The sequence below is a fragment of the Nyctereutes procyonoides genome, unplaced genomic scaffold (genome assembly GCF_905146905.1).
Source record: "Nyctereutes procyonoides isolate TBG_1078 unplaced genomic scaffold, NYPRO_anot_genome, whole genome shotgun sequence".
In the NCBI taxonomy this organism is placed as follows: Eukaryota; Metazoa; Chordata; class Mammalia; order Carnivora; family Canidae; genus Nyctereutes; species Nyctereutes procyonoides.
This window is the reverse complement of record NW_026575040.1, coordinates 16,597,405-16,622,491: the sequence shown is the minus strand read 5'-3', so window position 1 is coordinate 16,622,491 and position 25,087 is coordinate 16,597,405. Positions and strand designations below refer to the sequence as shown.

At 39.3% G+C, this 25,087-nt stretch overlaps 1 protein-coding gene across 8 annotated transcripts in view; it reads left to right on the top strand.

Annotated features, from left to right (window-relative positions):
• The window catches only part of RNF111 (ring finger protein 111), a 127,890-nt gene that overhangs the window by 23,572 nt on the left and 79,231 nt on the right, over positions 1–25,087 (top strand). For 6 of the 8 annotated variants that reach the window (XM_055319968.1, XM_055319964.1, XM_055319967.1 and 3 more), the window contains exon 1: positions 10,081–10,423. The exons of 1 other annotated variant lie outside the window; for it this stretch is intronic. The gene's annotated coding sequence lies outside the window, so the exon portion shown is untranslated. Of the gene's footprint in view, positions 1–10,080; positions 10,424–10,620; positions 10,763–25,087 lie in introns of those variants that run through there. One more of the 8 variants, XM_055319961.1, reaches the window with a different exon arrangement.

Genomic DNA, 25,087 nt, shown 5'->3' with positions numbered 1-25,087 from the left:
CCATCTTAAGCATATACATCAAAGGATTGAAAATACGGACTCGAACATCTATGTATATGTAAATGAACACTGTTCATAATAGTGTTATCTACAGTAGCTAAAAGGTGAAAATGATCTGAGTATCAAGAGATGAATGAATAAGCAATATTAGGGGTTTTTTTTAAGATTTTATTTATTCACTCATGAGAGAGAGAGAGAGGGAGAGAGACAGAGACACAGGCAGAAGGAGAAGCAGGCTCCATACCGGGAGCCTGACGTGGGACTCAAATTTGGGACCCCAGGATCATGCCCTAGGCCAAAGGCAGGCACTAACCTGCTGAGCCACCCAGAGATCCCCATGTCTACTCTCTATAGTCATTTTTTAAAATGTTCATCTTGGTCTCTTTTGTGTTACAGGTTTTCCTCAACTATCTGGCATATCTTGGTTGTCAAATATTTTTAGATGATGTAGTATATCAAAACTAATGTGAAGTCTGTGTAAAAGAACAATGCCTACTTCCAAGCAGGTGTGGGCAGGTGGGGCCTATAAGTATTTGAATGTGAAGTATTCAGTGTAGTTTGTCATACTAGCTGCTCTGGTTCTCCTCAACCAGTTCAATCTGTTTCTTTTCAGAAATCTCTGTCCTTGTTTTTTAATTTCAGGTCCTCAATGCTGTATATTCTTTACATGGTGAAGAGAGGTATGGAGAGTTTTGACCATGCCACGTGTAGACTTAGAATTAATCTCTCTTGGGGTACCTGGGTGGCTCAGTAGTTGAGCATCTGCCTTTGGCTCAGGGTGTGATTCCGGAGTCCCAGGGTCGAGTCCTGCATAGGGCTCCCCATGGGAAGCCTGCTTCTTCCCTCTGTCTAGATCTCTGCCTCTCTTTCTGTGTCTCTCATGAATAAATAGATAAAATGTTTTTTTAAAGATTTTATTTATTTATTCATGAGAGACACAGAGAGAGAGAGAGAAAGAGAGAGGCAGAGGCACAAGCAGAGGGAGAAGCAGGCTCCATGCGGGGAGCCTGATGTGGGACTCGATCCTGGGTCTCCAGGATCAGGCCCTGGGCTGAAGGCAGTGCTAAACCACTGAGCCACCTGGGCTGCCCCTCTCTCTCTCTTTTAAAAAATATTTTATTTTTAAGTAATCTATACACGCAATTCTCAGCACCTAGATCAAGAGTCTGATGCTGTGCTGACTAAGCTGGCCAGGTGCCTCTAATCTCTGGTGTATTCTGCAAGGCATATCAGCTCCCTAATTGGTGTAGCCTCTCTGGTAGTGTTTTACAGTGTAGATTTTTCCACTCTGCTACAACAGTTACTAGTTCTCTGATTTCTATCTTCCAGATGTTTGATGGAGTAACTCATTTGCTGGCAACCTGCTCCCATTTTCTTGTTGGTTTGGGTGTATACTTTTTTATTCCTTTATCATTTCTCCGGATGGTGTTGGAGATGATAAACACATATGGCCAGAGCTCATTTAGTTGAATAATTTTTTTTTCTTGAGGTGGAGGAGGGAAAGAGAATCTTAAGCAGGCTCCATCCCAGCATGGAGCCTGACACAGGGCTCTATCTCACGACCCTGAGATTATGACAAGAGCTGAAATCAAGTCAGACACACAGCCATCCAGGTGCCCCTAATTGAAAAAACCTTAAGGAAAATTTTGTTTGAAGATCATCTTAAATGTACATCTTTGAGAAAAAAAACGTTAGAACTTTAGGTGATCTGAAAAATGAACTTAATGTTGAGATGCTTAAGTAATTCTTATTCAGCAGGTGGCACTATTTCCTAGTTTAATTCAATCCTGAATTAGTGTTTGAAGGCTTCAGAGTAGAAGGATTTTATTTATCCTTATAATCGAAATAAATAAGGTTTCAGAGTTTGGTCATTATCAAGTTTGACCAATTTATACTTCCAGAATTTATTTGAGCAAATTTCAAAATAAGATATTTTTTAAAGATTTATTTATTTATTTATTTATTTATTTATTCGTTTATTTATTTATTTATGAATGATAGACATAAAGAGAGAGACAGGCAGAGACACACAGGAGGCGAGAGAGGCAAGGCTCCATGCCTGGAGCCTGACTCAGGACTCGATCCAGGGACTCCAGGATCACGCCCTGGGCCAAAGGCAGGCGCTAAACTGCTGAGTCACCCAGGGATCCCCCAAAATAAGATATTAAAGTAAAATCTCTAAATAATCTTTCCAGTGCTCTGAATCATTAGTGCAATAATGACTTATGCTCTATCAAAATGTAAAAATAATTAAAATCTTACCGGAAGCACTCAGTACTAAAGTCATTCAGATTCAAGTTATTAAATATTTTTAAAATCTCCTTTCATTACATGGGTAGTTTCATTTAATTCCCCTTTTTTCTTCTATATGCTTATTTCTGAAGTAAGCATTATATAAGTATTTCAAATGTACTATGAAATCTATAAACTAATGAAAATATAGTCTCTGTTTGCAATCCTATAACTCAAAATTATAGTCAATATACTTGTTAGGCAATTAAAGAAATGCTAATATGGTTTAGGGAAACATTTTACATTTGGGGAAATTTTTATGTGATCTCTAAGCAGCCAGCAAGTACATAGAAACATCTTACCCCTAGTTCTGAATTTGCATATAATTTACCAGTATGAAATCACACTTGAAATTGTAATATTCACAAGATTTGCAAAAATTTTACTAGGTCTGAAGCAAACTAAAATGTTAGAGCTCTGACATTGGAGATTATGTAGCCTGACTTTTTAATGATCAGTAACTTGTGAATTTTTTTATCGCTAACAGAAGTGAGTCCTTCAGAAATTATGGATTTTATTTTTAAAGATTTATTTATTTATTTATTTTATTTATTTATTTATTTATTTATTTATTTATTTATTTATTTATTCACGAGAGACACAGAGAGAAAGCGGCAGAGACAAAGGCAAAGGGAGAAGCAGGCTCCATGCAGGGAGCCCGATGTGGGATTTGATCCTGGGACTCTGGGATCACCGCCTGAGCCAAAGGCAGACGCTCAACCACTGAGCCACCCAGGGGTCCCGAAATTGTGGATTTTAAAAACAGCATTACAAAAGCATCCCAAAAAGAGTTAAAGCAACTTAATGCAAAATTTCAGTGGTAAGCCTATGACCAACTTTGACTAAGAGTTTAAAAATTCTGGCAGTTAACAGAGTAAACCATTTCTGAGAACAATTGTCAATCAGTCCAGTCACCTCAGTTGTGACAGTAGGGTTATATGAGCACGGTAGGTGGAGCATTCTCTTTCATTTTCCTACAGTTTTATTCGAAAATATACTTTCACAGAACCAGATGGCCTCAAACATCTGGCCAGAATTTGTCCAGATAACCAGAAATATTTCAGGATGCTTGAAGTTTCAAATGCTTGCCTACTAATTTCCAGGCATTCTATGTCTCCTTGTTAGTCTATAATTTGTTACCTCACTATTTTAGAAATTGAGCCTCATAGATATTATGAGTGCTTGATAATTCAAATGTATCTTGAACATTGTATTCCAAAAGCAGTCAGAGAAACCTTTAAAATGATAAATAGTCAGGAAGCCTGGGTGGCTCAGCGTTTGAGCATCTGCCTTTTGCTCAGTGCGTGATCCCCAGGTCCTGGGATGAAGTCCCATATATCAGGCTCCCACCAGGCAGCCTGCTTTTCCCTCTGCCATATCTTTACCTCTCTGTGTGTCTCTCATGAGTAAATAAATGAAATCTTTTAAAAAATGATAGTCATCACAATTGTACTCTTTTGAAGTTATCCTTCCACTGAATAAATCTTTAATTTTTCAGTCTATAATTCAAAATAGTTTCAATAGATTAAAAAATGACTTCAAAGTAGTTTAGTGGTAGGAAAGAAGTGCTGTCTCTAATGATTCTTTGTTTTTATGTTTTCTGCCTCTATATGTATAATAAAGATTATAGTCTTCAAACTAAACACCGTCTTTGTTTCTAATTTTATAACCTAAAATCAAACCTTATATATAATATTTTAATGAGGTCCTGTACTGCCTCCACTAAATCAGCAGTATTGTAGAATCTATAAAATTTTATTTTCAGTTTCAAGTTTCTTTTTTTAATTTTTTAATTTTAAAGATTTTATTTATTCATGAGACACACACACACACACACACACACACACACAGAGGCAGAGACACACGCAGGCTCCTCTCAGGGAGCCTGATGTGGGACTGGATCCCAGAACTCCAGGATCATGCCCTGAGCCGAAGGCAGATGCTCAACTGCTGAGCCACCCAGGTGTCCCTCAGTTTTGAGTTTCAGTGATATCTTCATACATTAATTGGAGAGTAAAATGTAAATCACTATTCTGACCAGTGCATCTCTTAGGTCCTTTTAATTCTTCTCAAACCTTTTCATCTGAAGGAATAGTTCAGTAAATATTTTCAGCAAGTTCCCAAGGTCTCCCTATCTCATTATATTAAATATCCAAACCTGGCTCCATTTTCTTCCAAAGAGCTCACAAAGCTGACTCACAGTTACTCTCACTTGTAATTGTGAAGTAGGCAATGGTTGGTGGATTTCCCTCTGACTTTGGTAATTTGTAGAATTTTTCCTTTTTCCCATTTATTGCAGGTGACCCATTAATTCAGTTCAGCATTTCCTTTTTTCAGCTGAGTATTTCCATGTTTAGAGCAAGCTTCTCAAATTCCTGCCTACCAGATAGTTACGCACTGCTGGCCCATATATACAGACTAATTTGGTATGTGTTATTTTGCACAGTTTCAGGCAGGCAGAACTTGGTTTGGACTATATGTTGGGTGGTCATGATCTTTCCACAGGAGAATAAAATTAATTTTTGAAAGTGTCCAGTGATTTGATTAAGATTAAAGATTTCTGATTTCTTAGTGGCAAAATTGAGACTAGAACTCCAACCCAATCTCCTTTTTCTATAAACTCAGTAAATATTTATTGAGAAATTTTTTTTTTAAATGAGGGGGGAGGACATTCTTTTTTATTTTTATTTTTTGGAGAAGACAAGTGTGTATAAATATAACATTTCTTTCTTTATTTTATCTATTTATTTTGAGAGAGAGAGAGAGAGAGCCAGCAAGCATGAGCAAGGGGGAGGGCCAAAGGGAGAGGGAAAAGCAGACTCCTCACTGATCAGAGAGCCCCACACAGGACTTGATCCCAGGGGGAGACTCAGTTCCAGGACCCCTGGATCATGATCTGAGTCAAAGGAAGACACTTCACTGACTGAGCACCCAGGTCCCCTAAACATAACACTTCTAATAGATACACAAAGATTGAAGAGGGTACAAAAGTGGATTTTTAGCTCTATTGTGAGGATGAGGGAGCAAGGTAAGGAAATGCTTCATGGAGGAGGACTTTGACGAATGGAAAGACTTTACTTAACATGTAAAGCAGGGTTGAGGGATATGGAAGAGGAGGGAGGATATTTTGAGACAGAAGGAGGAGTAGATGCCAAAGCAGGTAGATACTGAAACTGTTTTTTTCTGGAGAACTACAAGTAGTTTGAGAAGTTTGGTCAAGTCTAAGCAGGGGCAGGCAGTAGGATGGTTGGGAACAGGTGGTGTGAAATGACTCAGAATTCTGAAATTTGAAGAGCTTCATTTGCCAAGCTAAGGACTTAGGGCTTCATTGTGATGGTGACAAAAGATCCTTGAAGGATTTTAAGCAGCTTAGTGTCTCAGTCAGTTTCTGCCATACTCTGATAGTGGTTCAATGTGGCACCAGAAGTGGTGTGGTAATGGTGATGGGAGCAGAAGCATAGAAAGTAAGAAACTATGTAATTCAGGTGAGAGATCTCTCCCACCCCTCCAATCTCCATTGTTACCATAAATACAGCTTTATGGCACCTGTCCTCTCAGCCACCCCTGTTTTGCTCTGGGCTTCCTGCCTTTGATTTGTTGTCTATCTACTGCCTGCCCTGCCATCACATTAGTGACTATTCTGATTTTTTTTTAAATCTCTCTTTCCTAATTATTGTCTTCACAGATATCTTAGTAAGATGGACTTACCTCATGTTTCACGGAGACATCAAGGTCATTCAATAAGCAAGCCCTTGACTTACCCCCTGAAGCCAACAAATTTTGTTCATTTGTGCGGTCCTTTCCCCCTTCTTCCTCATTTGTTTCAAAGAAAGGAATATTTCTTCTATCCAAGGTTAATTCTTCCATATGAGCTTTGAATCCCATTTCCTCTGCCTCCCTAGGTGTCCCTATATTTCCATTATCTTTTTTTTAAAAGATTTTATTTATTTATTCATGAGAGACACAGAGAGAGAGGCCCAGACACAGGCAGAGGGAGAAGCAGGCTCCATGCAGGGAGCCCGATGTGGGACTCGATCGGGGTCTCCAGGATCGCACTCTGGACTGAAGCCAGCGCTAAACCACTGAGGCACCCGGGCTGCCCTCCATTATCTTTCATTGTTCTTTTTCTGCTGCTCTCTCCCCTCCAGCATACTGAAAGGATTCAAGTCTTCCCTTTCTTGAGTTCATATCCTGTTAAGTATGTCTGTCTTCCTTTTTCCATTTACTACCATTTTCATGAAAAAGTACTGATCCTTATCTAAGTACATTGTTTAGTCCATTCTAAACCAGGACTTTTCAACTGGAATGTTACTGGCATTTTGGGCCAGATAATTCTTTATTTATTAAAAGATGCATTATAGGATAGTTAGCAGTGTCCCTGACATCTAAACATTAGATCGGCAACATCTTCCCAGTTGTAATAACCCAAACTATCTCTGGACATTGTTAAATAATCCCTGGGGGTCACAACCCTGTTGAGAACCTCTGTTCTAAAATGTACAGCAGTTACTGCAACTACTCTTGTTTACAGAGCTCCAGATTGCCAAACTAGTGGACATTTCATATCCTTGATCACCCACTTAATCACTGAAACTATTTTTCTCACTTGGCCTATTACCTATTTCTTTGGGTTTCTCTCTCTCTTTGCTCTGGCCCATCCTTAACCTCGTGGAACTTCTCTTCATTTTTCAACTCTTTAAATATCAGCTTTCCTCAGATATTTTTCTCCTTTCACTTATATTCTTTTTTTTTTTTCACTTCTATTCTTGATGGCCTCATCAAAATTATTGCTTCAGCTATCACAATTTACTCCCTGTCATCTGTCATCAGCCCTGACCTCTCCTGAGCTCCAAACACATATATCCAACAGCTTACTGAAATTTCCACTTTGGCTAAATGCTAGGCACCTCAGACTCGCCCAATAAAGAAGCAATCACTTCCTTTCAACCCCCTCCTTCGTCTTACCCCAACCAAAATCGCCAAACCCAAAAAGTTGGGTTTTACAAGCCTGGGTCTTTTTCCTGAATGGCATTTCCATCCAACCACTTCCATAAATCTGGAAGCCTCTGAGATTCCCCTTCTTTACTCACTTTATCCAGTTAGGTATTTAATCTTCTTCTATCTGTCCCTTCTTTCTCATTCTCATTTCTACCAGTCTTATCTCTTTTTACCTGACATTCCAACTGGTCTCCATCTCTCTGTTTTTGCCCCTTTCCAATCCACCCCCCGCCACTCTGCTTATATAATGCTAATAGTCAATCTGATTGTTACTCCTCTCATTGAGTTCCCTTAGTGGCTTCTCATAGTTTTAAGTATAAAAGAGTTCAGACTCTTCATCCTAGCAAAAACAACCTTACTTGATCCATTTCTATCTACGTTTCTTCCCTCATCTCTTAATAGTGTCTTTGCATAACACATTCAGTAGATCCTACTAGAGAAGTTGCTTCATGCTGTTTCTGTACCATAGCATGTATTGATCTTTCTGCCTGGAATGTCCTATTTGCTTCATTTAGCTGTCTTCATTTGTGTTGCAAAATTTAGTTTAAACATCACTTCCTAAAAAAAAAATAAACATCACTTCCTTTTGGTTTGAGTTGGTTTGACTTGTGTTCTCAGAGCACTATTATGTCATCCTGTCCCTTCTACATTTGTTCTCTGGGTTTTGGAAAACACTGCAAGTCAGTCAGTGATTATGTAGTCAGTGCACAATGTCTGCTTGATGCTAAAGATACTAAAGACTTGGACTGGTACAGAGAATTGAGAGGAGTGGGTCCATTTTCAAAATTGAGATATTACAAGGACAGAATTAGAAGGACTTGTTGATTGATTAGAGATATGGAGTGAGGAAGAGAGAATAGTCAAAGATGACCTTTGGGTTTCTAATTAGTTAACTTGGTCCTATTGAATGAGACAGGAAAGACTGAAATGGATGGGGTGTAAATACTATATATATATATATATTTTTTTTCAACATGATGTGTTAGAGATGCTTGTGGAACATTAAAGGGGAAATGACACATCCAGCAAAATAGCCATATGGGTCTAGATCATTCAGCACTGTTCAATAGAAAGATAATGTAAACTACAAATAAAACTATAAAGTTTATAGCAATTATATTTTTAAAAGTAAAAAAAAAACAGGTAAATTAACTTTAACAGTATATTTTATTTAACCCTGGCATTTCTCAACTGTACTGTTAACATTTTTGGCTAGGGAATTCTTTGTTGTGGAGGGCTGTCCTGTGTAGTGTAGGATGTTTAGCAACATCCCTGGCCTATTGTTAGTAGATGTCAGTAGCCATCCTTCCCCCCAAGTTGTGAACACCAAAAAAATGTCTCCAGATATTGCTAAATAACCCAAAGTGGGGGCATAAAATTGTCCCTGCTTGAGAACCACTGATTTACCCCAATATATCCAAAATATCATTTCAACATGTAATGCATATTAAAAATCATTCAAATTTTTACAATTTTTTAATGTATTGTATTTTTGAATTGGATATATATTTACCATAGCACCTCTCAATTTGTACTAGCCACATTTCAAGTGCTTGAGAAAAAAGATTAGGTCTGGAAATACAGTTGTAGAAATACATGACTTTGAAATACATGAATTCATGAGCTGATAGCAATTGAAATCATGGCAGTAGATAAGATAGTCCAGGAAGGACTATGATTTTATTTTATTTTATTTTTTTTTTCAGGAAGAATTTATTTTTTGAACAAGAAAATAGGAGGATTGATGAAAATTCCTTCTCCGGTGATCCTCCAGTTTTCCTGCACAATCTGTGATCCTTTATTATAATTATTTTAAACTATTTTCTTCACGGAACAACATGGAGAACATGAGTGAACAAAGAATGCATATTGGGAAAGACAGGTTGATGACCAAAGAAGGGAATCAATGTTTATTGAACACTTAATCGGTAAATAATGTTCAAAGCATTGTCTACACTGCCTTATTTCATCTCACAAGAACCCTCTGGGGGTAAATAATGTCACCTCAATTTGTAGATAAGGAAACAATTCTTTTTCTTGGTTTAAGATACCCTTTTATTTTCTTTTTAAATGGAGGTGTAACTGACATTTTATTTTTGGGGGAAAGATTTATAAAGACCTAATAAACCAGACAGCTGTTCCCTGGCATCACCGGGATCTGAAGGCTCTGTTTGATTCAAAAGCCTACACTCTCCTTGCCTACGTCCTCCTAATGCACGTGATGAAGCATTTGCAATCTACCGATTTTCATAGAATAATTAAGAAGTCGTGTGTGACTGTACAGTCGTTTCCCAGGGTACCTATTACCACTTTTGATGCGGCTCTGGAAGCAAATTCACTTGAAGGGCAGGGTGCGATGATCTTTAGGTCATTAGCGAGTCCGATTTGGGTATCGTTTTCTTGTGAAAGGCAGCGAGCCGGGAGGTTTTTGTTTAACTGTACCCTAAGCGCAATGCGTAATTCTGCGGTTAGCTGTACTTTTTAAGTCACGAAAACAAGAATAGCTAAGGAATAGTTTCTGCTTAAGCGTAGAACACAACAACCAAGGAGAATAAACTAAGGGGCCTCACGAGACCGTTCGGCTTCGCTTTACAGACGCGATAAAACGAGCACAAAGGGGGAGGGCTGGGGCAGAGGGGGCGGGGCACCGGGAGGCCAGAGTCTGAGCAAGCGCAGAAACAGCTACGGATGGAGGCGTGAGCGCCGCGGCGCTCTCACTTTCCGAACTGTCGTAAAGCCCCCGAGTGTCGCGCTCCCTCGGTAGAGGAGGGATTGGTTAGGCGGCGGCAGCGGCGGCGGCGGCAGGAGAACGGCGGCGGCGGCGGCGGCGACGGCGAGGTGTGGGGTCTGCGCCGCACGGAAACGCCCGCGGCTTCGGGGAAGGAGCTCTTGCGGGGGTCAAATCGGGCACCCCGAGCCGAAGCCGGGTGAACTGGGCCGAACCAGGCGCTGCCGCTCGTACGGTTTGGCGGCGGTGACAGACGCAGCTCTTGAGTGTAGGGGCCTGTTAGGCCGAGATCTCAGCCGCAGATCACCGGTTCTCGACGCATCCTCTTCCCCTCTTCCGCCTCCTGTGTCCCTCCCTGGGCCAGTGATTTCCCGGACTCTGGGAAGAGGGTGGCTAATGATTAAGGTGAGGGGGGCTAGGGGGGAGGGGATGGATGGGAAGCCGCGCGTGCGCGCGACGGGGGAGGGGCCGGCCCGGAGGGGAGAAAGAGGAAGGGCTGCGGCCGCGGAAGGCTGGGGTCGGCGGCCGGCGGCTGCTGCCGGTTCCCTAGTGACTTGGGGTCTGCGGCTCCGCGGGAGGGTTGATTGTGTTTGCGCGGAGCGTCGGTCTGCAGACACACCCACACCCCGCTGTAAGGGAGTGTGGGTGAGGGGCTTTCTCTCCCTCTTTGGACTCTCCCTGGAGTCTCGGAAGGGGGCTGAAGACGGAGGCGTGGGAGTGCGATCTGACAATGGAGTGAGGAAGGTAACCCGCCCCCGGGGAGTCGGAGGGCGCTAAGTCGGCCCCGGGGGGTAGGGAGTTGCCTCCCCCAGTGCTCTAGGAAGCGTCCGCCGAGCAGCGCACGGACAGACGCGTCAGATTTCGGTGTAGAGTTGGTTTGTCGGGCATTAAAAAAAAAAAAAAAAAAAAAAAAAGGGCAGCTCACTGTTTTATTATTGTTCTTAGATAATTTGTCAGAGTCAGTGGCAAGGCTGTCGTGGCAACGATCTGCTCCGTACTGTAGAAATAGAGGTTTGCCAGCCATAGTTTTTTGAATAGGTCGTGATAGGTCTTTACAGATACTTCTGAACGCGCATCCAAGTTTCAGTGCTTAAAACACACACTCACCAGGAAGTGTAAGGTATTCATCTAACGTGTTAATGTTCGTAGTGTGAGGCGACTCCATTGTATTGTGCGCTTTCCTGTTTCTTGATTTATGTGGAGTATGAATTTAGAACACTCTGGAGTGATAAGACGCCAGCTGACACAGACTTCATCGTCTAGTTCTTTTAGCTTTCGGACCTTGCTTAATCCAAACTTTATTTCACTTGGTATTTTTGTTTAATTTTCCTGTTTTAGGGACCCCTTCCCCCAAAAAGAACAGCCTGGGGAAAAGATAAGCTAAGGTTCCGTTTCCTTTTCCATCTGTGTGTGTGTGTGTGTGTGATTGCTTTCAAATGTTAGGATAGTGATTTCGTACATCGAAGTTCCATAATACCTAGTTTTACTTAGTTCTATTATGGTGAAGGTCTACATTATGACAGTTTGTTGCTACTGTAATTTTATTTTAGCAGAAATTTTCATGTCAATATAAACTATGTTGCTTTTCATGTGAAACAGTAGTCTTTTGAGCGCTCTGCTCTGTGAGACAAAACGCGATGAGAAAAGAAGCCTCTTATGCTGCAAAGAATCTATTTTTTTTTTAAAGCCTTGAATTATTTTACTTTTGTTGGCCACTTCTTGTCATTTAACCTCGGACGAAGTAAGAGAGTAGCAATTTACTCGTTTGGAGCAGAGGAGTAGTCAGCAGATATTTGTAAATAGTTATTTTCATTATAAAATTTAAAGTGGGTTTAAAAAAATCCATTGAATCAAACTAATTAGATTTTTTACACATTTAATTATTTTGCCAAAGAGGGGTTTCTGTAACATGCTTTACTTAGAGTATAATTGTCTGCATCCTATTTTTGACTTTTTCCCCTCTGAGCTGAGACTTCCACTAGGAAGAAAAGACAGTGACAGTATTAAAAATGATAGTGATTAAAGCATGTTAGTAACTTTGATATTAACATTCTGTGGGTGGCATTATCTTAAGGAAGGGAATGGGGCTGGAGATCAGAGCTCTGGATTTTAAATCTGTTCCTTAGATCTGTGCCTTTATTGATAACCATCTTTAGTTTCAGATCTCTCTCAATTGCTAGATGAGAACTGTAGGATAGTTTTTTAGTCTTCTCTAGGTCCCAAATTTAATGGTTTGTATTTTTGGTTAGGTACTTTTGGTACTTATTGGTGTGTTCATCATGATCCAATTCCCGGAAAGAAGTGTTAATATTGAGTGTAAATTCCTTCAAGTTTATATTGGTGGCGGGGGTGGGGAGAGAACTATGATAAAGTCATGTTTGTTGCTTTAGATAACGCTTCTGTCGTATTATAGATATTATATATGACTAAATAGCTCTCATACTAAAAGGTGAAACTTCATTTTACTTCTGGTAATGCTCTTTAAATCATCCTAATAATTTTTTTCTGTCAGAAAACTATAATCGTTGGTCACAGTCCAGAATTGGCATTTGAATGTCTTACATCTCTGTTCTTTCTTGTATGCACCTCACCGATTGTTGGTAACAGCTGGCCCACATTTCTGCAGGTATTCAGTTCGTACCATTACATGTGGAGTGGGCTACAGATGTTTAGAAACAAATACTAAATTGAACTTACATTTTAAATGGAGGTACTGTGTTGTTATTTAGTTATTACTTAATTACTCAGTATGTATGTATCGAATGTCTCATGTTCTCAGCATTGTTCTTGGTCTTTTTATTATTTATTAAAATACTTTATTCACGAGAGACACACAGAGGCAAAGAGCAAAGACGTAGGGAAAGGGAAAAGCCGGCTCCCCGTAGGGAGCCCGCTGTGGGACTGGATCCCAGGGCCCTGGGATCACGACCCCAGCTGAAGGCAGAGATGCTTAACCTTTGAGCCACCCAGGCGTCCCTTTTCTTGGTCTTCAGTGAGGAAGGTACTCTGCCTTCAGGGAGTGGACATTCTACTAAACATAAACAGAATAGTTTGGTGAGTGCCATGAAGAAAATAGGACCATGTAATGATGAATGGAAGTTGAGCTCTACTTGGACTGCGTGAGTGGTTAGGGAGGGCCTAACTTCTTTTTAGAGGGGATAATTTGATTTGTGATCAGTGACTAGAAAGAGTTAGCCATACTGATAATCTGGAGGAATCTTGCAGACAATGGGAACAGCAAATGCATTAGATTGTATTGGATTCTGGAGAATCTACAAGTGCAAACTGGTTTGTGTATTAAGCTTTTTCATATTTGCTGATAGACAATGTAAAAAAAAAAGTAAAAAATATTTTATGTATGGCAACCAAATGTAATGTGTTGATCTTGTTTAAATCCTCCAATCGATTGTAGAAAGTCATTTTTGAAACACTTTGCGGGAAATCTGAATGAGAATGGATATTAGATGATATCAAGGAATTGTTAATTTTGTCAGGGGTGATAATGACATTATGTTTGTGTAAGCATCCATTGATGGTTCTTGCCTGTGCTGATCTTTACTTTGATGGTTGCAGAATGCTTATTTTCAAATTCTTCCATCTCCTCTACCTTATCAGTAGGCCTTCTCTTGATGGAAGAATCATTCTTTTATCTAACTTATCAATATAGATTTATGTACGTCCTCTATTTTAGTCAATGGGTTATAATCCATTACTACCTTTATTAATTTTAATGCTCAAATTGTCCCACATTTGTCCAGTGGGAGCCTCTCCACCCTGGCTCCTGTGTCTTTTTGACATACAGAAGTTTTGATGAGTATTTCCTCTCTTTCTGGCACATCAAGATGTTCACACTCATCTATATAATTCCTGTTTTAGTTATGGAATCAGCTATTCTCTAAGGAGGCCTGGTTCCTTTTAGTGGGGAGTTCAGTTTGCTTTTGAGTTGTTTGTATATAGAAATAATCTCTTATTTCCTGGATCAGGACATCCTCTGAGAAACTTATATTTTGATAGTGGGTTTATATTTCTATGAAGATTTTATTTGTGAAGTAACTACATAAAATGTAGCAATTTCTTATATTTATCATGAACAACTATTTTATTCTCCTGTATTTTTCAAATAAGTTCTGATTTGATCTTAATTATGATCAAATGAAATAGAAAAAAATAAAATGTTCTACTTTGTGTTACATTGTGTATATCTAGAGGGTTTAACCACTTAACTGTTAAAAATGACTTAAGGTTTAATACTTAATTGTATTTAAGTCATCAGACATTCTGGTCTGAAGGAAATTGTTGCTTTTCAAATAGCTTTTTATTTTTTTTATTTTTATTTTTTTAAAATTTTTATTTATTTATGATAGTCACAGAGAGAGAGAGAGAGAGAGAGAGAGAGAGAGAGAGAGAGAGGGGCAGAGACATAGGCAGAGGGAGAAGCAGGCTCCATGCACTAGGAGCCCGACGTGGGATTCGATCCCGAGTCTCTAGGATCGCGCCCTGGGCCAAAGGCAGGCGCTAAACCGCTGCGCCACCCAGGGATCCCATCAACTAGCTTTTTAAATGAAAATTTACATATATATATTTTTAAAGATACTGTTCGTTTATTCATGAGAGACACAGAGACAGAGAGGCAGAGACACAGGCAGAGGGAGAAGCAGGCTCCTCGCAGGGAGCCCAATGTGGGACTCGATCCCCGGACTCCCGGATCACACCCTGAGCCAAAGGCAAATGCTCAACCGCTGAGCCACCAAGGCGTCCCAAATGAGAATTTATATTATATTATAGAATAATATTTGATATATGAGTAGAAACTCACAGGCACATTATTCCAGAAAGTTACTGTTATAACTTGACATGTTTCACAGCTATTCTCTTACTGGTGCAGCATGGGTATTTGCTTTATTTATTCCTTTTAAACCTAAATTGTAAGTATTTTTCTAGACAATATTTTGGTGTTTTTTTTTTTTTTTAAACAAGATCTGACCCAATTTGAAAAATTTTGCATGATTTGCTTTTCACCAGTCTGTTCTGGCATGCTTCTAATAACATCAGTCACCTGGATCAGTGATAGCCGGTGTGCATTTTCTGTAGTATTTTCCGCATGCTGTATGTACCCAGTTCAGTATTATTGCCACTGTAGTGATGGACACCAATTTTGGCTAACATGACGTAGTATTCTATTTCAGATTTCCTCAGGACTGGGCAGTTGTTCGCGAGGATAACCAGTTTTGCTTTGCCATGTCTGATCACTTCAGAGCCTGCTTGTATCCCAGCATGTACTTTACGCTTTTCATAATGAATTGGAGCCTAGGGTTGATCGACTCCAGAGACTTTTTCATCTTCTTTGAGGCCACTATCTTCCTGCCTTAGATGGCCCCAACCAAAAGCAGACACCAAGATCCCAGACAGTATTTTGAATGTTTTTTAACCAGTTTTGAAACAATTAATATGTGTATGCAGTTTTAAAAGTCAATTCCACAAAGGTTTATAATGGAAAACACAGTCTGTACTACTCCTCTAATCCCCTAGTTCCAATTCCTAAGTGGAGAGACTCTCAGCTCATAAAAAATTTTTTTCTGCTATTTTCTAAGCAGACTTCTATATAGTTTGCTTACATGCCTACTTAACTACTTTTCATGTCTTTTTTTAATATTTAATTTTTTAAAAAAATATTTATTTATTCATGAGAGACACATAGAGAGAGGCAGAGACACAGGGAGAGGGAGAAGCAGGCTCCATGAAGGTAGCCTGACATGGGACTCGATCCTGGGTCTCCAGGATCACACCCCAAAGGCAGCGCTAAACTGCTAAGCCACTGGGGCTTCCCTTAATATTTAATTTTTAAAGATAAAGGCAATACAAATGGTACCAAATTCACAAGGTACGAAGAGTGTCCAGGGAAAAAATTAGTGTTCTTGCAATCCTTGTCTTCCTACTACCAAGTTCTTTTCCTTAGAAACATATCTTCTCTTAGTATTTCATATCCAGAGCAGCAGTTCTCAGAGTGTGGTCTGTGGGCTCTTTTTTTTTTTTAATATTTTATTTATTTATGAGAGAGAGAGAGAGAGAGAGAGAGAGAGAGAGAGAGGGAGAAGCAGGCTTCCTGCAAGGAGCCTGATACGGGACTCGATACTGGATCCCGCGATCACGCCCTGAGCCGAAGTCAGTCAACCGCTGAGCCACCCAGGTGTCCCCTGGTCTCTGGGCTCTTGAGAGGGTCTTCAAGTGTTTCAGAAGGTCAGCTGGGTTGAAACAATTTAATAGTATTACTAAATTCTTTTTCACTGCTTAATAATGTTGACCTTTGCATTGATAAACACAGTGATGGGCAAAACCACTGACTCTGCAGTACATATTAGGAGAGTGGCTAAAACCGTACTAATAGGCCTTGTATTTTTCATTACTGCACGTTTACAAAAACAATTTCATTTAAGAAAGTACTTTATAGAGCAGTAAAGTTTGTTACATCCCAAATTTGCTTGTCTTGAAGAAAAATACTTGTGTGATTGAGTTGCAGGCTGAACTAGCAAACTTAGTTGCTTTTTTTTTTATGGAACCATTTTTTTTACTTGAGAGAATGACAAAATATAGTTACTTAAACTTGGGTATTTGTGAGTATTTTCTCAAACATAAATGAAGTGACCCTGTCACTTTAGGGAAAACAACTGACAGAAATTATTGCCAAGATAAAATGAAGGCTTTCAAGCAAAAATTAGAATTTTGGAAAACATATCCACTGTGAGCTTGGCAGCTTCTCAGGACCTTTTTGATGAAATTTATGGGGATATTAACAAATGTGATTTTTTGGGGGCTATTGTATAATGAAATGTGTCAATGTTTGGAAGATGTGTATAACGTCATGGACCCAGCTTTTTTCATATGACCAATGTATGGTGTTTACAAAATCATGCTGTATGTGAAAGATCTACTTAAGGACAAGATAGATCAGTAGATTTTTTTTTTTAATTTTTTTTTAATTTTTATTTATTTATGATAGGCACACAGTGAGAGAGAGAGAGGCAGAGGCACAGGCAGAGGGAGAAGCAGGCTCCATGCACCGGGAGCCCGACGTGGGATTCGATCCTGGGTCTCCAGGATCGCGCCCTGGGCCAAAGGCAGGCGCTAAACCGCTGCGCCACCCAGGGATCCCGATCAGTAGATTTTTAATGACATGGTATGTTGTTTCATAGATACGGTATCAGATTCAACATTGCAAATAACCTTTACAAAATTACATTTATTAAATTTGGGGTTAATATCAAAGAATAACACACCTGAATAAATTATTAAAAACACTCCTCTTTTTTTTTTTTTTTTTTAAGGATTTTATTTATTAGAGAGCATGAGCAGGGAGAGGGAAAAGCAGACTCCCTCCGGAGCAGGGAGCCTGGACATATGGCTCAGTCCCAGGAGATCATGACCTGAGCTGAAGGCAGACGCTCAATTGACTGAGCCACCCAGATGCCCCTGCACTCCTCTTTTTTAACTATGTATTTGGGTGCAGCTGGATTTCTTATTAGATTGAATATAGAAGCAGATTCAAGAATCCAGGTTTCATGCCCCCGTGTCCCTGGTGTGGGGCGGGGCTGGTGAGAACCCCTTGAAAGAATCCAGGTTTTGGATGCCTGCATGGCTCAGTGGTTAAGCATCGATCGGCCTTCGGCTCAGGACATGATCCTGGAGTTCACGGATCAGGATCAAGTCCCGCATCGGGCTCCTCACAGGGAGCCTGCGTCTCCCTCTGCATATGTCTTTGCTTCTCTTTCTCTCTGTATCTCATGAGTAAATAAATAAAATCATAGAAAAAGAAAAATAACCCAGGTTTCTTCTGTTAAGATAGACATTAAAGAGATTAGCAAACATGTTATAGTGCCATTCTTATTAACTATTTTGAAAATATATTCATAAGTGTTACTTAATATTAGCATGTAATAGGTTTACTGTTGCTATTTTTAAATAATAAATTTTTGAGCTTTTGTCAATTTTATTTTCTAATATTAATAAATATAGCCTACATATTTAGAGCATTTTTAGGGTTCTCACTTATTTTTAAGAGAGTAAGGGGTTCACAAGTCAAAAAGTTTGAGAATTGCTGTGCCAGTTATCTTCTGAATTATCTTTTGACCTCTAATGGAAAAGGAGTCCACACTTCTTTTTTTATTCTTTCAAAATAGTTGTGTCTCAATTTTAGATTATTTTAAGTAATAATTCAGCATGTATTTATTGAGTACTAACTATAAATAAGTTCTAAGCTTTGGGGCACATGGTAATGATGAAAACAGACTAGGCTCTATTGGGAAAACAAGTAAATTTACAAATAGTGATTATGGAAATAACTGAGTTGGAAAAAAGAAGGTGGGGGGTGGGTTAGCTATAAGGTGATTAAGGATGGTGTCAAGGACAAGCAAACATTTCAGCACAGACCAAAAGGAAGCAAATGAGAGATCCTTGTGGGTATCTGAGGGACAAGCATTCTGAGCAGATTAATAATACTTATTTTAGGAAAAGGAAAAGCCAAGAAGTTGTTGTGACTGAAATGAAGTGGGTGAGGAGAACAGTGATTTCTGAGGACAGAGGTAGCAAGGGCTTAGGCTCTTCAGTTTTAAGAAGTATTCTTTTTTTAGCTTTCATGACTTCTTAGTCAATTTTTTTTTTCCGGTTCTCCTTTTGGAGTTGTTAGATAAGATTTTGTTGGTGTCTCTTGCTGTTAGATCCTGTGTGTGTGTGTGTGTGTGTGTGTGTGTGTGTGTGTCTATTAAGAGGTTTTTTTTTTTTTTTCCATTTAGTGGGGATTGCAAAGAAATTTGAGATAAAATAATTTGTGTAATTTACCATGTTTAAATAAAATATGAATAGCTGCTTTTGATAAATACCAGGAGCAAGTTACATTATTGATACAGAAATGGGCACTCTTCCCAACTTTTAGTGGTAAAATCATGTTGTTTTTATTATTATTTTCAAAAATTTTATTTGCCAGAGAGAGAGGGAGAGAGAGAGCCAGAGAGCACAAGCAGGGTGAACAGTAGAGGCAGAGGGAGAAGCAGACTCCCTGCTAAGCAGGGAGCTGGATATGGGGCTTGATTCCCAGGACCTCGGGACCCAAGCTGAAGGCAGATGCTTCACTGACTGAGCCTGTGTTTATTTTTAAAATATTCTCTTTTTTTGAGAGAGAGAGTGCATGCAAGCCTTGGAGAGAAGTAGTGGGGGGGTAGAGGGAAAGGGAGAGAGAGAATCCCAAGCAGGCTCCATGCCCAGTGTGGAGCCTGATACAGAGCTTGATCTCATGACCCTGAGATCATGACCTGAGCTGAAATCAAGGATTGGGCATTTAACTGTCTGAGCCACCCAGGTGCCCCAAAATCATGTTTAAATATGTGAAAAAAAAATACATGTAAATAGATTTTTAAGTAGATTTGCTTTATAAAGTAAATTTAACAGGGGGATCCCTGGGTGGCTCAGCAGTTTGGTGCCTGCCTTTGGCCCGGGGCGTGATCCTGGAGTCCCAGACTTGAGTCCCACATTGGGCTCTCTGCATGGAACCTGCTTCTCCCTCTGCCTGTGTCTCTGCCTCTCTCTCTGTGTCTCATGAATAGATGAATAAAATCTTTAAAAAGAAAAAGTAATTTTTTTTAAATAAGTATTTTTTTTAAATTTATTTATTCAGAGAGAGAGAGAGACTGAGAGGCAGAGACACAGGCAGAGGGAGAAGCGGGCTCCCTGCAGGGAGCCTGACGCGGGACTCGATCCTGGGTCTCCAGGATCAGACCCCGGGCTGCAGGCGGCGCTAAACGGCTGCGCCACCGGGGGTGCCCAGAAAAAGTAAATTTAACAGTTGTGTCCTTTAATATGAAGTAGTCATTAAGTGAGGAGAATCATTGATGCAACATTTTTATTACAGAACATCCACAGAATGATTATTATCATGGATTAGATTATATATTTTTTGAAATAACATTTTTTTAAAAGAACTCTAATATGAGATAAAACTGGGCCATTTTATGGAATATTATGCAGTTGTAAAAAAAGAATGAGATTCTGCTACTTGTAACAACAAGGATCCATGGATGGATCTAGAGGATATTGTGCTAAGTGAATTAAGTGAAAGACAAATACTATATGGTTTCTTTCTTTCTTTTTTCTTTTTTTTTTTTTTTGAAGATTTTATTTATTCATGAGAGAGAGGCAGAGACCCAGGCAGAGGGAGAAGCAGGCTTCCTGCAAGGAGCCCGATGTGAGACTCAATCCTGGATCCCAGGAACATGCCCTGAGCCAAAGGCAGATGCTTAACTGCTGAGCCACCTAGGCGTCCCTACCATATGATTTCACTTATATGTGGAATCGAAAAACCAAAGCAAATGTATAAACAAAAAGCAGAATGAGACCTGTAAATAAAGAGAACAAATTGATGGTTGCCAGAGGGGAGGGGAGGGACAAAATGAGTGAAGGGTAGTGGGAGACAAAGGCTTCCAGGTATGGAATGAATAAGTCACAGGAATAAAGGATGCAGCATAGGGAACATAATGATATTATAATAGCCTTGTATGGTGGCAGATGGTAGCTACACTTGTGGTGAGCATAGCATAATATATAGATTGAATCACTATGTTGTATACCTGAAAGTAATGTTACATTGTGTCAGCTATATTTAAATTTAAAAGGTTTTTTTTCCTTTTAAATATTTTATTTATTTATTTTAAAGATTTATTTATTCATTAGAGAGACACACAGAGAGAGGCAGAGACACAGGCAGAGGGAGAAGCAGGTTCCTCACAGGGAGCCCGATGCAAGACTTGATCCTGGACCTCAGGATCACGACTTGAGCCAAACGCAGATGCTCAACCACTGAGCCACTGAGGCGTCCCAAAGATTTTATTTGACAGAGCAAGCACAAGCGCGGGGAGCAGCAGAGGGAGAAGCAGGCTCCCTTCTGAGCAGGGAGCCTGATATGGGGCTCTATTGCAGAACCCTGAGATCATGACCTGAGTTGAAGGTAGTTGCTTAACTGACTGAGCCACCCCGATGCCCCCTCAAAAAGGTTTTTAATTTTCAAAAAAATGAAAAGGAGGAATAAGTCAAATAGACTCCTTTACCTATGTACATCTGGGAGAATACAGAGAATTTTGATTGTTTAAAAAAAGATCTTTTTTCTTTTTTGAGATTTTATTTACTTATTTGAGAGAGAGAGCATGAATAGGGTCAGATAGAAGAAATTGTGGTTGAGTTACATAATCTTATATGAAAATAATGTCATGGGAACTGAAGTTGTGAGTGAACATATGAAAGCCCACATAATTACACATTTATTTTAAAAATGAGAGCAAAACCAGCAGCTTAAATAAGAATTAAGATCCAGATGTTTGTGTCAGACCTTAGGCAAGTTGCCTTCTATAATTCTTAGTTTCTTGGAGATGATAGCATTTAGTGAGGATAAAATGAAATAGAAACATGACACATAGTGCCTTCCAGGCCTACTTGATCTGGCCCTTGAGCACTTCTGATCCCTTTGTGTACCATCTCCCTTTCCTCCCATTCTGCTTTCTGTTGTTTGCACTTGTTAGGCCTCTTCCTGCCACACAGTCTTTCTTTACTGTTTCCTCTGCTAGAAATGCTCTTCCTTTAGCACTGTGGTGTGGCTGACTGGTGGCTTGTTCCTCCTCACGATTCAGGTCGTTAGCTTCTTAGAAGCCTTTTGATGATCAAATTTTACTATTTTATTTCTTTAATAGCACAGATTTTTCTCTAAAATTATCTCCATTGTTTGTCTACTTGTACCTTGTTTGTTCTCATTTGCATGTAATTTTCATGAGAGCAAAGACTCAGTATCCTGTTTAGGACTGATCCCAGTACCTCCAACAGTGCCCACATTATGATAGGCTTTCAATAAATACTTGTTGAAAAAAAAAAAAACAACTTGTTGAATGAAAACAGTAACTGCATAAATGGTAGCTAATGTATTGCCAGTGATACTGTATCTTCTAAACTATTAATAACCTACAGTAAAATTAATTTCTGTTACCTGGGTGACATTTCCAGATTCTTTTTTTTTTTTTTAATTTTTATTTATTTATGATAGGCACACAGTGAGAGAGAGAGAGGCAGAGACACAGGCAGAGGGAGAAGCAGGCTCCATGCACCGGGAGCCCGACGTGGGATTCGATCCCGGGTCTCCAGGATCGCGCCCTGGGCCAAAGGCAGGCGCCAAACCACTGCGCCACCCAGGGATCCCTTCATTTCCAGATTCTGATCTGATCCCACATGCTTGGAATGGAAAAAAATTGGATAACCTAACTTGTATTTATCCTGTTTGCTATCATGGAGTTCTTGTTCTTAGACTCTTGGATTTACCCATTCTATTTGAATGAACAGTTTTCCTCACAGATAGCAGTTCTGAACGGGAGTTCTAAGGCCTGGACTTAATTTCAGTCATTTTCCTTTATCTTGAACAGGCTTCAATTTAAAATATTTTTTCTTTTCTCTCCTGTCATTTTTTAAAAAGATTTTATTTATTCATGAGAAACAGAGAGAGGGGCAGAGACATAGGCAGGGGAGAAGCAGGTTTCCTGTGGGGAGCCTGATGTGGGACTCCATCCCAGGACCCCAGGATCACACCCTGAGCTGAAGACAGACACCCAACCATTGAGCCACTCAGGCATATCATCTCCTGTCATTTCTATTAATCCTTTTACCTCTTTTTCTGATTATTCCCCAACAGGAAGAACTGTTCAGTATATGTATATTGAAACCAAAATTCTAAAGATTGCCCAGAAAGTATATAAGTAAATGTGTGTAGGCTAGATTTACATGTATGGGAATCCACATTAGGGTTAAGATTACTGTATTTATCCAGAATATGAAATTCTTTGGGATAGACTAGCATCTTAACTATTTTCTTAATTAGCACCTTGAGCAGTCATTAGTAGCAAAAAAAAACCCCAAAAGGTTTGTTGAATAAAGTAGCTAACATTAGCATAGAGGATAATAAATCCTTGGTTTCTCTAGACCTGTATCCTCAATTATTTAATAGCTTACTATTTTTGTTTCTTGCTACAAGGATTTTCACTTTGCAGTCAGAATACGCAAATCCAACGAAGACAAAAATGTCATTTAGTCAAAATAACCTCGGAAATCCCTAAAGTTGCCCATAAAATATAAAATATAGACATACAGTCTCTCAAAGTTCAGCATATCCTGTTTTTCATTTAGTATTGGAACGAATCACGTTTCATTGTCAAACACCAGATGAAGTAGTAGGCTGTGTTTATGGTCTGTGTTGTGGGAAAAATAAATGGTTCTAAACATTAGAATCTGACAGCACAGCAAGATGTTCATATCATGAGTAGTGGCACATGGGAAGTGAGACCAACTAGAGATAGTAAACTTTTATCTTTCTGTGTTCATTCTGGGTATATAATAATAATAATTATTATTATTTTTAAAGATTTTATTTATTCATGAAAGACAGAGAGAGGAAGAGACACAGAAAGAGGGAGAAGCAGACTCCATGCAGGGAGCCTGATGTGGGACTCAATCCCCGGACTCCAGGATCACACCCTGGGGCGAAGGCAGGCGCTAAACTGCTGAGCCACTCAGGCGTCCCTCATTCTGGGTATATAATTATTGAGCAGAATTGCAAGCATAATCTACATAGTTTAGATTATTTTTTTTGTCTTCACATTGTTGAATTCACATTATGGGTGTGCTCTTTACCCAGAGGTATTTTCTCTAATTCAGTAAGCCTTTACCTTCAATCATTAAGTGTCAGTATCTGCCTGTTTTTTCTCATATGACTCTTGTTGTTTAGAACATATTCTTTAATTAATATTCTCCAGGTTACATATTTTGACCAAAATCACATAGGAAGAAGCAAAAACAGCTTTTATTTGAATAAACTTGGAGTTCATCCAAGGAGAGATTGTTTCCTTGGGCAGTTTTGTTCACCACATTAGATCCTGCATTCTCAGGGCAGCTGCCATCTTTCCTATCCAATTTTTTGTTTCATTTGTATATATTTTGTTATTCCACCCTTTGCGTGCTTCAACAATTCAGAACTTTGATCTTCAAGAAGAATTTGAGGTTCATTCAAATAAGATAGACTAGCTTGAGGTAGGTGTGCCTAAGAGAAGTGAAGTTCTACCCTTTTCCTGCCCCATCACACCACCACCACCCCTCCCCCACCAAAGAAAAAGAAAAGAAAGGAAACAGAGGGGAGGCTTGTGTACTTTTTATTGCCAGGATGATTTCTAAAAGCTAGTTGACTCTTCAACTTTAAAAACAAAGCCAGCATGTGCATACACTATTTTCTTTAAAATTTACAATAATCCCTTAAGGTAAATGTTTCCATTTTTCAGATGAGGAGATTTAGACATAGAATTGTTAGTAACTTGCTAGAGACTCACAGCAGTAATGGACTTCAAGGGATGTCTGTATGTTTTGAGTCACCTGAGAAAGGAATTCCAAAATTCAGGGGCTTAATTAGAATATCTGTATTGGAAGAGACAGTAAGGTATATTCTTATCTCCAGTGGGCATTGCTTTTGTCAGAAGAGAGAGAAGGATGGTGATATTTTATTTAGATAGTGTGATTGAGGGCACTTAATTTCTCTGTGTAATTCAGATGTTCTATAGGGAATATATTTTAAAAATCAATTTAATTGAGCTATAGTTTATATACAACATAAGGCACATTTTTACTGTACAGTTCAGTCCCCAGTCAGGACATAAAAAATTCCTTCACCCTAGAAAGTTTTTTCTTGCTCCTTTGTTGTCATTTACCCCTATGTCTTGCTATAGGCAACCACTGATCTGATTTTTGACGTGGTTTAGTTTGTTCTAGAACTTCATACACAGCCATATAGTATTTTTTATGTTTGGCTTCTTTTTCTCATTACGTTTTCCCTCTAGCATTTTATTGTGAAAATTTTCAAACGTGAAAGTTGAAAGAATTCAGTGAAAACATCCATTTCACCATCACCTACAATCTACAATTAACAATTTGCTGTTTTTGTTTTATCCCTATCCATCTATTCATTTTTCTGACCATCCTTGGTCAAGCTTACTGGTGGTTTGTTTG